The following is a 15,090-nucleotide window of genomic DNA, read 5'->3' as shown; positions in this document are numbered from 1 at the left end:
ATGGAATTAGCCCCCCCCCCCTGCCATGTCTATCATTTATGCAGGAAATTAATTTTAAGCTCATTAATTCATTTTAAGAAAAACTACTTTTCTTTTGGAAAGCATAGCTCCTTTCCTGAATTTAAAAAAAAAAAAGGTAATAAAATGTCACATTGCATTACATGTCTAAGTATTTTTTTTCCCTAATCCAATATGCAAAGTATGACAGCAGTACCTTATTCTGCACAAGGAAGCACTTGCTAATATAAATAGGCAGTAAGCCCAGCTCCCCAAAGGCCCTGCTGTCGCAGCGGTGGCAGTGTGAGTAGACTCTTCATGCCCATCAAGCCCTGCTCAGACACAACCGCTCATCAGTGCCCGCTCGTCTGCAGCACTGGTTATTAATGATTACGCATCTGGGAATATGGAAAGCCTCTTAAGGATTTACTGAGACCTGCCCAACCCCAGTGGGGTTTACTTATTAACAAATAAACAAACGGAGAACTGGAATTACAGGACGCGTGCCACACACTATCGCCTTGCTCCTGGCCGTCCAATCAGTCACTGCTATTGCCTGCAAGCAGAGGGGTGGAAGGGTGAGAGGGGCCTTTGCTCAAGGCTCCGACTCCCCGGTGTAGGAAATAAATTTTCCAATCTGTGAGCTCACCATCTTGCAACTGTGACTGTTGTACAAACAACGTTATTAGATAGTGCATTTTTCAAACAGTTTAACACTACTGGAAGCCTAGGTGTTTCCAGAGCCGCCAGTCTCACACGGGATGAAGGAAGCTGCCATAAAGGTGTATCTCACCTCACTTAAGGAAGTAATCGTTATTGGTGTGAGTGCACGGCTAAGGGTTAGGCTGCCTTCCCGCTTCTACTGATCTATATTCCCTGCTACACAACTATAACTGCACAAAGCAACCATTTTCTACCTTAAACAATAAGTGCATGTGTGTGCCTCTCACAAGGATCACATCATTGGGTCGTAATCTATCAAAGCCTCTTTCTTTAGATAATTGAAGTAATGGATGTATACCAGGACGATACAGTAAACACACTACAAAACAAGAGATGCTGTATTTTTCCCGTAGCAATTGTTCAATAGAAGCCTGTGTTCATAAGTTTTACAGTGTTTTATAAGCATTTGCTGATGAATGCATCTCTTTCTTATTGTTTTTTGAGCACTTTTTTTAAAGAGCAAATGGCAAAACTTAAAAGGGGGCCAAGAGGTGTACATTTTATGTTGCTTCATTTGCATATCTGTAGAATAATCTTGTAGGTGGCAGCCAAAGAAGACAGCCGTGATGGCAGCAACAACAATAGTTAGGATAGAATCATAGCATCATAGCATCATAGAATCATAAAATCATAGAATGGCCGGGGTTGGAAGGTACCTTTAAAGATCATCGAGTTCCAGCACCCTTGCTGTGGGCAGGGACACCTTCCACTAGACCAGGTTGCTCAGAGCTCCACTGAACCTGGCTTTCAACACTTCCAGGGATGAGGCATCCACAACTTCTCTGGGAAACCTGTTCCTGTGCCTCAGCACCCTCACAGTAAAAATTTTTTTCCTAATATCTAATCTAAACCTATCATCTTTCAGTTGAAGCCATTCCCCCTGGTCCTGTAACATGCTTTTGTAAAAAGTCCATCTCCATCCTCTTTGTAGGTTCCCTTCAGGTCCTGGAAAGATGCAATTAGGTCACTTTTAAGCCTTCTCTTTTCCAGGGTGAACATACCCAATTCTCTTAGCTTTTCATCCCAGGAGAGGTGCTCCATCCCTCTAGTTGGTTAGCATGGTGCTTGTGAGTTTGCAAGGATTTTCTGGCCTCCTCTGAACACAGAAAAGCACGACAAATACAGGCCTGACTCTGGAAACCTTTATGCAAACAAGTAGCCCTACTGCCTTGGTATGTCTCCAAATAGGAAAAGGTTGATGGACAAGGTATCGGGGCCCAGTTAGATGACACTAGATGCCTCATACTACTGTTAGCATGCATATTACCATTGCATTAGGCAATTTCTTGTGCTAGTGAACAAAGCAAAAAGGCAGCATTTACAAAAAAAAACATCCAATGTAAGGAGCAACAGATGTCCAAGAGGCAACACAGTACAACGACTAGAGACGTTTCTGGTCAGCATGACAAGCAGCGGTCAAAGAGTGGTCAAGGTGGTGGTGGACATTATTGCAAATCTGAGATTTAAGGGTGGGTTCAAAGGAGGATGCTGTGCTCATTTTTCACTGCTGAGCATCCTCAGGCCCCTATCTTGCAAGAGCTGCGCTGTTTACAGGAGCGAGAATTTAGGACTTCACCCAGCTGGTGTAACGAAACTGGTTGTTTCGGCAAGACATTGCTTGGTACGCAGAGATCTGCTACACTTGCGCAGCAGCTCAAAAGGATGCTGCATGCATCGGACTCACTGAGCCAGCATGATTCAGTCTGGAGATGTACCACGTGCCCTACAGAGCCAGGAGGTATCGGAGTGGCCATGCAGGAGCAAGTCAGCGGGCTACAAGCGCAATAATTCCATCACATCCCATACTGGAGCTAATGATATGTGCAAATTCACCTAGTGAGTCATGTCTGCTTGCAGTAAAAGAAAATACAAAAACAAAATAGTATTCCTATGTCTCACTGGCAAGAAGAGACTGAAACTGGCTAGGCTGGTTGGGAACCAACCTGGCGGCAACCCTAGTTAGGAGATTTTCTAAATAAGGTGAGTGGGTTTTGTTTCTGTATCTGAAGACAAGAGAGACACAAATGGGGTTGAGTTATAGCAGGTAGCATCCTACATTTAAGTTTGGAAAGCCTTTTATTAATTTAACAAAAAGCAGTTTCAAAATTGTATCTTCCATCTTTGAATCAAACAGAATCTAAAGAGTCCTGAAATTTACTTTTTGAGTTCAGTTTTTTTAAAGTTCAGTGACATACTTTGTGAAGTCTTTTGCTTTTGAAGGAAGAACAGCAGATGGCTACAGGAATGGAAAGTTTGGATTTATTATATTGTGTACACAGTACACAGTATTCTTCAAACCTCAGGGATCCATTTGCATTTGCTTTATTTCTCAAAATGAACACAATTTTGCAGAATCTTCCAAACCCTGTGAATTGCTGTATGAAAAGAGATACCCCCCACACATACACTGCTATTCACAACACAGAAAAATGGGACATTAACCTCATATAAAACCCACTGGCTTGCATCTTGCTTCCTCATTAAGCCTGTGCCAGTTTTGCAGTAGATTTCAAAGGTGCAAGCTCACTTGTGTTTATGATCAATCCACAAAGTAATGTTTTACTTAAAAGGGAATTCCCCAAAAAGCATCACTCCCTTTTTGAAGATATCCCCAACAGTTACAAACTTTTCTCAACACTGAAAACCAAGATAAATGTTTTTGAGCAATATGAAGCCCCTACGACAAAAGAGAAAACAAGTATTATTCATATTGTTTGTTTTCCCACAATGTATTTTTATGGGAGAGCTGCGGGGATCATATTGTACTCAGTGAACAACTTCTGTGGTGTAAAATGTCTCTTTTTGGTATTCAAATAACCACGAAAGCTATGTAGCTATATCCCATTGCCATGGACATTACCACCTAAACCAACCAGAGAGAAAAAAAAAAGGTTATTTCTTACCTCACCCATTGTGAAAGACACAGATTTATGAGATAACATTTGGCAGTCCTGTGACCAAGGATAATAAAAATCTCTTTCCCTTGGGCACCCAAGAACCACAGTGTATTGTAACAGTTCCAGTTCTTAAACAGGGCTGAACCACATTGTGCAGGGCTGCATACCTTTCTGAAAAGTTTATGCATTTTTCTTGTTATCATAAAAAGTATTTATCAAATGCACCAAAATTAAAAAAAAAAAAGAGAAAAAGAAAAAAAAAAGTTGGACATTAGATAGGAAACAATCGGATGGATGGAAATCTGTGAGAAACAAAGGAAAACTTAGCACCTTCATTGTTGCTCCTCTCAGCCTGGCTATGACTCTACCTACAGAAATATTGCGTTATTGAAAATTGTCCTTTTGCTGCTGAAATGAAAATTGCTATTTTCGTCCTTCAAGAACCAGGGCACACTGTTAAGATGTACTCTTAATAATGTCGGCAACAAATTATATAATAAACAATAAATTAATGTATTTTTACCTTTTTGCCAAGTATCTGTCCTTATTAGAGAAGTGCACTGTGCCTCGTGTGAAAGAAAAGGCAAGGAAAGGACCATACTCGAAAATCCCTAACACAAAAGAAAGTATGTTAAGTTTCAAATCACACATCATAAATACAGATCTCCAGTATTTCAGTTTGGGCATAAAATATCCCAGAGTTTAAAGCCTCCAAAGGTACCTGTCCCAAACATAAAAAGGAAATACAGCACCGAGAGCTATATTGGAAAGGCCAAAAGGCATTTTACTGCCTCTTTAGGAGTCCATGTTTTCCAGTGTCATTTCTTTACTGCAGCGGGCGTTTATCCTGGCTCGTAGAAGCATTTCAGGGGAGCCAATTCAGGGTCTCGGGGACGTGCTAGACCAGCCCAGGCAGTAAGGCTTGTCAGTGTGACTCCCAGGGCGCCGCGAACACCCCTGTGGCCTCCTAGAAGGATTTTTAGCCTGCCAACAGCTCCGTTCAAACGTGTTTTTTTTTTTTTACATTTTTTATTTTTTAAATTTTATTTAAATTTTATTTTTGTTTTTTATATTTTATTTTTAATTTTTATATTTTTTTAAAGTGAGTTCCCATTCATTGCGAGGGACTTGGGCGCCCCAGTGGTGACTTTACGAGGCGGGGGCGCGGGGACGAGCGCCTGGCCGTGCCCCGCGGTGCCGCCGCCCGAGTGCTCCCCGAGGGACAGGGCGGCTGAGGGGGGAGCAGCCTCGCGTATCCTCTCCCCACCCCCGCGTCCCCCTCTCCCTGCGCCAGCTGCGTGAGCGCTGGGCAGCGCAAGGAGCCGCGGCGCTCAATGGGCCCCGCCAGGCGCGCAGGGAGCAGCGGCGCTCCGAGAATCGCAAGGCGGGGGCGGCGGGACCGCCTCGCCCAGCGCGTCAAGTCCGGCCGACATCTTTGTTCCGGGCAGAGGCCGGCCCGGGGCCGCCTCGGGGCTTCCGCGCTCCCTCAGCGTGCGCCCGGTTCCAAAATGGCCTCCGAGCGGTGCCTTTTTTCTCCGACGCGGAGCGCGAGGGAATAAGAGCGAGACCGACCCCGGGCTGGGAGGGGAGGGGCGGGGGAAGGGACGCGGGCACCGCGCCGGGCGGAGGGGCCGAGCCGGAAGCCGCTGCGTGCCCGGGGAGGCGGGCGGGGAGCGTGCGAGGAGCGGGGTGGAGGCGGCGAGGGAGAAGGAGGAGGAGCAGGCGGAGGCGGCGGGAGCGGAGCCGCTAAGTCCGTCCGGCCGCCGGAGCGGGCGCGCGTAGGCGCCGTGTGCGGAAGGGCCGCGGCCCCTCGGCGGAATCGGCGTAGGGGGCGTTGGAGAATCGCCGGCGGGTTGGCCGGCGGGAGGCGCTCGGGGAGGAGGGGGCGGCCCGCTCGGTGCCGCCGCGGCTGAGAGAGGCAGGGCGGGAGGACGAGCAGCCAGCCGAAGCCCAGCGTCAGCAGCGGCAGCCGCACCGCCGCCGGCCAGCGCCATGGGTGAGTCTCCAGCCCGGGGCCGAGGCGCGGCGGGGGATGGGGAGTGGGGGGGCCGTGACAGCCCGAGCCCGCGGCCGTGGGGTCTCCGCGATGGGTGGGCTGAGAGGCGGCGTGGGGGGGATACAGCGGGCACCGCCGAGCCTCCCATCCCGGCGGCCCCGCCGCGGGGCCCCCCGTCCCTCTGGCCGCCCCCCGCCTTCCTCATGTCCTCCGCCTCAGATGCGGCTCCAGCCCCCCTCCCCGCCGCCTCTCCCCCCCACCCCAGCAGTCACTTCCTGCCTCGCCGAAATTGTATAATGCCTGCGCGGGGCTTGGGGAGCCGGGCGGCGAGAATGCCGGAGATATTTCTTCTCCCTCGCTTTTCTCCCTTCCCCCCTCCCCATCCCCAATCCCCGTCCCTCCTCCCCTTTTTCTCCTTTTGCGCCCAAATTTGGGAGGGAGGAATTTGCTGCTGCAGGAATTAAAGCAGCCTTCAAATATGCGGGAGAGGAGCGGGTGGGACTGGGATCGCGGGAGGAGGGGGAGGAAGGAAGGGGGCGCCCGTGCGCGGGTGGGAGCGTGTGTGGCAGCGGGAGCCCGCCGGCCGCCTGCCCGCATCGCTGCTGGGCTCTCCTGCTGCTTCTCCCTTGCCCCCACTCCCTTTTTTTTCTTTTTTTTTCCTTTTTTTTCTTTTTTTTCTTTCCCCTAGGGAATTTTTGGAGGGCTTTATGCCGGTCGAGTCTGGCTTTTATTGGCTGGTGGCCGCCCGCGCTGCCCCGCCGGCCCAGCCCCTGCCTTTGCAGCCCGGGGGGGGGGGGCCTCGAATGGTCGTTTTTAAAGCAGAACAAAAAGTAAAAATTACAGTTTTTACTGGGAAGTCTGTATGAAGTGCCTTTTTGAGCGGTTTCTGTGCTATCCCCTCGCTTAGCGAACCGGTCTTGCAGAATAAATTGTAGGGGTGCTTAGTGTTCTAAGTGTTTCAAGAAGGTGGCTGGGAAAAGGGGCCATTACGCAGGAATATTTTTTTTTTTTAACGGGCGACTTAAGGGAAAGCGGCTAAACTTATTTTAGCATGAAGTTGTTGGCTTCACGCTGAGCCAGTTATGTGTAAATGTAATTCCGTGAAAGACAGCGTTCAGGAATCTTCTGCATGCAGTTTGTGTCGCCTCCTGCAGATGGAATATCGGTGAACAGAAGAGTGTCAGAACTACCCATTCACTGAATGTTTTTTCTTGGCCATTGGACTCTCACTCTGATTGGCAGTGGCTTTAGGTTATGTTCAGTGAAAGAAAGGCTTCCATATGCAGAAATACCTATGATCTGTGTTAATATTGGGACAAAAAATATGGTTTTGGTCCGTGTGAATATGCAGGCTCAGTTCCCATCAGAGTGAGAAGGGTCACTGCTATGTATCTCCGTTCAAAAGTAGACCATACCTTCGTGTGCTGAATTTTTATTTGTAGCTGTAGCTTTTTGATGCTAAATGATAACTTAATTTCTGACTAGAACTTTTACTGAGATACCAAACTAATATGATGGTGGAGTATTTCTCCTTTGTAATTCTATCTCCTTATATTTTAACATTTTTTGCCTGCTGAAATGTTAGGAAAGAGGGGAAGATGTATTTTTGTGTAATGCTGAACATCTTTCACTTGATACCTGCTCAGTTTGTGGAATTACTCTCATCTTTGGCTGTTGAGTTGTGAACACAGGAGCAGTAATTGATCCCGGCTTTGGATGACTGCATTCATTTTTTTTTTTTTGAGCTGACTCGTGAATAACAAAAACCAATAAATAGAAATTTTACTTAGGAGAGCAGGTTTCCAGAAGCCATTGCATTAAAGGTCAATTACTGCCTTGGCTGTGTTGAAACCTGAATTGGAATGCAAGAACATCACCTCTTCCGTGTTTGCTACTATGTACTTAGTCACTTTGAAAATGGTGCAGATGTACCAAGAGCTGTGCTATCAGTCCATACACTGACAGTAACTCACAGCATTTCCTTCTGCTTACCCATGAGGACAAGCAACTAGTCTCAGTTAAAACTGTGCCTCAAATGGCTCCTCAGTGCAACGAACATGTGTTTCTGTATATATGTTTATATGTATATATGTTTCTGATAAAAACTTCATTGTTTATCTTATGCAGAAATAAAAGATTTATCTGCTTTATAAGGTAAAATACAATAGATTTTGGGTTTTTCTCCTACCTCAGGTGTCCAGACGTGCTCACTAGAACTGTTAATTTTTTCTTCATCTGACTTTTAGCTTAGTGGTACTTACTGACTTTCATGGGGCAGGCTCATGCTTCTTGTACTTTATTTTCTTAAGTTCTAGTAGCTCAATGATGCTGTGGTGATGTTTTTAATACTACCTTAAAATACCCATTAAGACAACAAATAGTTATAAAACACAATGGCTGCAGATTCAAAACCTCATTTTAAACACAAAGTCAGTGAAGAAAAATTTGCCTCAGAGAAGGTGTAGGAAAGAGGTTTCTCCTCAGAACTGTAGTGTGACATACATTTTTGACTTTAATTTATTGCCAGACTGTTCACTTAACCTGTCTAGACCAGAGATGTGTATGTATGAGCGACGTTCTATTTTCTGTAAGTTGGTGCTCCAGCTCCTGAAATAAGCTAGTTAATTGCAAATGTGTTCTCTGTAATTAGAATGGCATTTAGTCACCATTTAAGTAGTTTAGTTAAGCCTCGTTTAAATTAGTAATTCAAATTTGGGGTAGTGTTAAACTGTAGGCGGTCACAAACTATTCCCTAGGAGAGTTTCAACGTCTTGAACTGATGTTTATGGAATAGATGTCTTGCAGAGGTGGGGATGGTGGCATAAATGAGGTAAAGACGTTTCTCAACTGCTAGGGCCAGAGACTTGGTTCACAGAAACCAGTGACTTCCTGTTCACCTTGTCAGAGTGAGTTTCATGTATGTCAGGGATGAGTCAAATTGGGCTTTCTTTGCAGCCCAGGTTGAATGGTTGCATACTGATAGCTCTGTAATGTCATCAGGTAGCTCTTTTCCATTTTGTGGGGGTTTTTAACAGGAAAGAATCAAAACAGCCTTTACTTACATAACTTGTAGTTTTGCCTTCTACTGTAGTTTAATGCAGCTGCCCTGTGAAACCAGGTATTTGCTGCATTGCGTGAACATGGCTGTGAAACATAAGTCGTAAGTTATCCTTACTTCATATTAAAAATCAAAAAGCAACCAGTAGGCTCATAAGAACTTCACAAGACAATATGTATCCACTTTCCTTTTGACAGTTTGAGCTAGAGCAATGTAAAACACACGCCTGACTAAACCTCGTTCTGATGGACATCCTGGGCTTCCTTCCCGCAGAAGCCACTTAATCTTGTGCTTTTTGTGCATCGGTGCCTTTCCACGCTTCTAAAGGTGCCTGCCAGTCGCCTACCGACTTCAGTGTTGGGCTGGTAGGGCTGCTGCTCAGAGCGGTGCACTGCCTGGCAGACCTTCTTAAAGCCACTTAGGGGGAAGAGAATAGTTCTGTATCTTATTTTCAAACAGCTCTTTGTGTGCCGTTTTCATGCCAGATTTGTCATTTTAACGCAGTGATAGTTCAGTATGCATTTGTAAATAATTTTGGAAGTAGTATTGCAGAACAATATCACTATGGGTGTTACATTCTGAAGCACTTAAGCAACTAAAATAAAATTGGATTATTTCTTAGTAGCGCAGAAGATTTAGAATTTTTTTGTTTTGGTCAACATTGGAAATAACATCTCAAGATAGAACTCTTTTTTTATAGGTCTTCTTTTCATCTCTTTACACTTAATAGTAGTGTGCTTTTTATTTGTTTATTTTTAAAATCTGAACAGTAAAGGTGTTGACATAAAACCAGAGGGAGGACTGATGAAAGTGTTAGGGAGATTTCTTCCTCCTTTGACCCACTGTAGCTTTAGAGTGATCAATATTAAGATACAGCATCAGGCTTTGGTGTGACATTTTAAGAATAGAGCTTTTTAAATGGAAAGATTGCATCATACTCACAAAATATGTGAGACCTGAGGAAAGAAAATAATTTACTTTAGACTGGTCTTTTATTTGACCACAGAAAAGATGTAAGGGTGGCAGTGTTTTTAGAAGTGTGCTCTTAAAGCAGAGAATAACCCATGTGAAGCTTTTTTCAGTGCTGAGGGCTAAAGCATGACAGGAACAATGACCTGAAAAAAAGAAACACAAACTAGGTGTATAAGGTGTGGTCTTTAACAGTATTGGTGAGTGTTGAGCTGTGAAGTAGTACTTTATCAAATTCCAATCAAAACAATATTATTATATGTAGAAATCAGTCTCTCATAACAGTGATGTTATTACAAAGAGACCTTTCAGAAAGGCAGCTGAAGTAATTGATTGCAGAATTTCTGGAGTGACATTTGTCTGAGAAAGCACTGTAGGTCATTGCAGTTGATGCTGACAAAAATGTAAGCTGGCATGGATGTAAAATCGTCACTCTGTTATGAGCAAGTAGATTATTAGAAGAATAATGCATGGAATATTACTTATTTTTATATTTTATACATTAAAAGAGCGTTCATGTAATGATTCATGTTCAACTTGTAATAAAATGAAACGTGACCTAGTAAGGTGGTCAGAGTTGCCAAGAATGCATAAGTTAGCATTAACATGAAGTTTAAATCAAACCTTTTTTAATCTCATCTATGTACAATTTTTTCATAGTGCGCAGGAAATTTTAGTGTGCCCAGCAGTATCCTCTGCTTTCCTTTTTGTTCTTTCTTAAGAACCTTATAATGCAATTTCATAGCTTGCAGTGGTATAAATGGATGGCAGTTGAAAAATCCTGTCTTGATTGTGTGTTTTTTCTACACGCAGTATAGAAAAACCTCCAATGTTCCTATACTGGTGTGATTAGATGAGCTTGCTGATGTAATGGAAAGTTAACCTTATGGTAGTTTTCAGCTGGACATGTGAGCTAATCTCACTTGTTCGATGTTCAGTTTTCAGAACTGGTGTGAGGGAAGCCTGACCTCACCCCTGATTGTCCAGTTGCTGGGTGAAATCTGTGGGCCAGCTGCTTGAGAGGAGGCAGTTCTGCTGCTCTCCCCACCCTCACGGTGGTGCCTCTTCAACCCAATAGTGAGTCAGTTCATGGAGCTCAACTCATGGGAACTGCCTGATTTTTCTTCCTCAAGATTACTTCTCTTTCTATTAGTTGAGCTCCCTGAACCTTTCGTATCATGTGGTCACAGAAGTGTTGGCATGGAAAAAGAAATGCAAGTGGGCTCTAGGCAAGAGATTGAAGTTCAGCTGACCACTTGGTCAGTAGACACATCCACACAGTCTGGGTTTAGTGTCTGCTTTAGACTGCTGTAACATGGCACTGCTGTTCCCACCCAGACACTGAACCTTAACGTAGGCTGGAAGTTTTTGTTAGTGCGCCCAAGGTAGCAGAGATACATGGTAGCTGATCTAGTTGTACGACTTGTTTATTTCCACTTTACCGGTGGTTAAGATGGGAGGGAGGAGGAAAACTGTGTCCTGTTGGAGGAATTAGTGCTACTGGTTAAGCATGCAGTACTGTCATCTTGGTGCTGAGCTGGTGACTTATCTAAGGATAAACAAAAGTGGGCAAAGTTTAACGGCTCTTGTTTCAGCAGCTGGGACTCCTTGAGCACTGAATGGCTGAGGTGACTTGGTTTTTATTATCTGCTGTTGCATCATTGCCTGTGTCATTTATGGTAATGCTGATTTTAACATTAGGACTTCCCAGAGTGATTTGTAAAACTAAAGCCCTGATTAGTGATGGCTGCAGAAATCTGGCAGCTCAGAGGGTCCTTTAGTCCTGACCAGATCCTAACTGTTATGATAAGTAAGTTGAGATAGCAGTTTTAGCTGACTTCCTGTCATTAAAAAAAAAAAAAAAAAGGCCATTGAGAGGCATTAAAAGCTGTTGCTGGAGAAATGTAATTTTCTGGAAGTTTTATGATGGCAGAGATTTTTCTAGCCGTGTGATCTTACCAATACTCACTGTTGTTTTTTAAAACAAGAATGCAGAACTCAAAATATATGAGTCAAAATCAGTTGTGGATGCCAGCTTAAATGTAATTTAATGTCTTCAAGTTTAAGACAGTGAAAACTTCCAAAGTAGAATGATGCCAAGAAACCCATCTTCTTATTTCTCCCCCTCCCCAGCTTATGGAAACAAACACTTCCTAATTGTAGTTAGTAAAGGTGTACTAACAAACTAAGAGATTCAAGATTAAATTCATTTCTTCTTGGGAGGCTTTGCCAGATGGTTCAAAATCAAGGTCTGAGTAATCCCTTGATGGATGGGTAAAGGGGAGCCATCCTGTTGCCTTCTTCTGTGTTACTTTTTTAGCACCTAGTTGAGGGAGAACTTGGAGGAGAATAGTCTGCAAACTGCTGCAATATGGTACTGAAGTTCACAGTCACCTCCTACTGTTCAGCTGTGCCAAATACTGACCTTCAGTGTTCTTATTTGCAATTCTGGGAGCATCTGCAAAACTGTAAGTTTTCAGAGCGATGGAAAGGACTTGCAGTTTCTAAGTAAATGACTGAAGCAATGAGGAAAAAGACCTTAGAGAGACAGGGGCAAAAACTAGAATATGTGGTTGGTTGTTGTACAGTTGTGGATTGTGAATAAAAGGTATCTCCTTTTCCATCAGTTAAAGGAAAAATGTCTAAAAGTTGCAAGTTCAAAACAGTGCTGAAAACTAGATGCCTGAAAAGAGGAGAAGGTAGGGGTAATGAGATCCCATCCTGTAAAAGTTTGGCCATGAAGGCTGGGAATTTCAGCAGGGAGTTTTTCTTTACTAGCAGTTTCAAATTTAGCTAGTCTTTGAGCTGGGTGGTGGTGTTCCTTTTCATGTTTTTAACAGGGACTCTGTAGAAGGTCTTTGAAATTTTTTGTGTTATAAATCCTCGAACAGTTGAAATTTTCAGCTGGCGAGTTCAAAATTGTATCAGTACTTGGTATTTTATGCAGACCAAGTTAAGTTATTTGAGTGTTAATACGTTGTGAAGGGACAGTGACATCTTGTTTGTCCAAACATCTGCAAGAGTTGATTTGGAGAAGACTTGGAAAGTGATGAAGACACAGCTTCTGCAAAGAAATGTTCAAGGATGGCCTCTAACGTGATTGCTGAATGATTTTCACTTGGCCCTGGCTTTGTCTCTGGCATCTTGCCTGGCAATATTCCTGCAAGGCATCCAGTGTCCCCTTTGGTAAAGGTGACTGCTTTTTTTGGCGCATTCAGTTCTTTCTTGCTGTGGGTAGCAACAACAATCTGGTTTTCTCCTTGCTTTGAATTGTGTTTCTGGTTCTGAATGTTGGCCATTGAGTACTCTGGTGTGGCAGCTAGGTATGCAGAGGACTTAATTCCCACTCTAAAATTTAGCAGGGCTAATGATGCAGTATAGCTGCTCTGCTGGTGTACATATTTGACCAAGTAATGCATGCTCTTCACAGCCAACTTCCTCACTAATGCCAAAAACAAAAGTACTTGGGAAACCAACAGCTTTGGTGCTGCTAATGCCTGGGATGGTTTGCTATCCAGCTGTGGTTTCACTCATCACACTCCTTAGTTTTGACATCCAAGGCAATTAGACTGCTGGTGTTCTGGATGCTTTTGGGTTGCCTTCCTCTTTGAGAAATATATGCAGTTACACCAAGTTATAAATTAAATCTTTGACATCGAATAAATTAAATAAAAATGTAAGGTTTCTACAGAGGAATGGGAGTTATGCCAATTCTGTATTGTAATAGTATTAATATTAAACCTAGTTGATGGATTTTATTTTCAGTATGGACTATTTTTCAGTTGCCATTGCAACCTGCAGGGAAACAATCTTAAGTTTGACTTACTATCTTCCTTACACAGTAATTATAATGGGAACTATCTTTCTGTGGAATCTCTCTAGCTTAAAAATAAAGGTAATTAAAAACAATGCAGCCAGCCAGCTGTGTTTCAAAACATATAAGTTTAACACATGGAGAGGCTTCTAATACTTGGCATAATGCTTTTATAATAGCACCTGTGTATTTTTTTTTTAATCTTCTTGGTCTCATTAGAATTCTTTATATTCTAAATACAGAACCCATTGTGGAAATAGTTAAAAAGTATTAGCAATTTAGTAATATCCCCTAAGGACGTCTCTCAAAGTTTGATGAACCTTGTAGTAGAAGTATTGAAATATAAAAACAAACATGATTTCAGCATATCATGAAAATTCAGTTTATAATTAAAATGCCTAAATTATGTCTCTTGGTGTCATTAAAATATGCTCTCATGGGGGAAAATGGATGCTGTGGAAAAACACCTACTCTGCTTCAAGTGGTAATAAATACAGTAATTTAACTTTGAGCTGCCACTATGCTGCTTTTCATAAAAAAAGGTGTTTTAAGTGATTCATTGGAGACACCTTTTTAATATGAGATAGTTTCAAGATTTATTTTAATTCCGTCCAAAGAAATTGCTGGTTTGATACAAAAGAACTGGTGTTTCAGAAATACTTGTGTTTCACTGTTCTGCGGTACTAGTTTGCTGCAGCATAGAAGTACAATAAACTTCAAAAGACAAGACAGGGACACGTGTCTTAAAATTTTAGCTTAGAATATCTGACTTGGTGAAACCTACAGGACTCTCGAAGGCTTCTATAAGTTGAAGGGTGAGGTGTTGAGCACAGAAACTAGTATAGGAAAATAAGAATATACGGTAAAACAGATGACTTCTGCATTGGAAGGAGTTGCATCCACCAGACAGAAATGTCTAGTAGAAGCTTAGTTATGTCAAAGGAAAATTGCCCGTGTTAACAGAGGCACCAGTGATGAAATACTGTAAGTTCTCTTTAAGGGGAACACGCTTCACTTTGACAACCTCGAATGCACTTGAGTATTTTTGCATGAGTGATTCACCTTTCATTAGCATTTCTGCACCTACACGTTAAAGAAATTTTACTAGATCTGATAGTAGCCCTTTAGGCTAGAAATGTAATAATGCTATTTCTTGTACTGCCATCCTTGCAGCTGCTTGATGAGGAAGGAGAATGGGTTGTGCTAGTAGGGAGTTCACTTCTGTTGGTATTCAAGGCATCAAACACAAGGAAGTGCAGCATGCACACGTGGAAATGCCTTTTTCAGAGTCCCTTGGTTGAAATACTGCCAGTTGGATTGCAGGAATGTACTATTCCTGAAAAATTCACTCCTGTGCTTGGGCGTTAATAAGATGCCCTGTTACTGCTGCTTCACTTAGATATTGGAGGTGGGAATTAGGTGGTTTCCTTTTGTGGTGTTTTTTGGGTTGGGATTTTTTTTCTTTTTCTTTAAATCATCACCAGCTGATTCTTTGAGTTAACTGATCAATCTGCAAATTTTGAAAAAAATGCAACGTTAAGGTGAGCCTGAAGGAAATGAAAAATGCTCAACAGGATATGGCAAAGGAACTAAATGATACACTGTTTCTTAATACTTATTGTGCCTTGTTGCTTTT

The sequence above is a fragment of the Myiozetetes cayanensis genome, unplaced genomic scaffold, assembly GCF_022539395.1.
Source record: "Myiozetetes cayanensis isolate MyiCay16 unplaced genomic scaffold, myiCay2020 scf1, whole genome shotgun sequence".
NCBI lineage: Eukaryota > Metazoa > Chordata > Aves > Passeriformes > Tyrannidae > Myiozetetes > Myiozetetes cayanensis.
Note: the sequence above shows the minus strand (reverse complement) of the source record.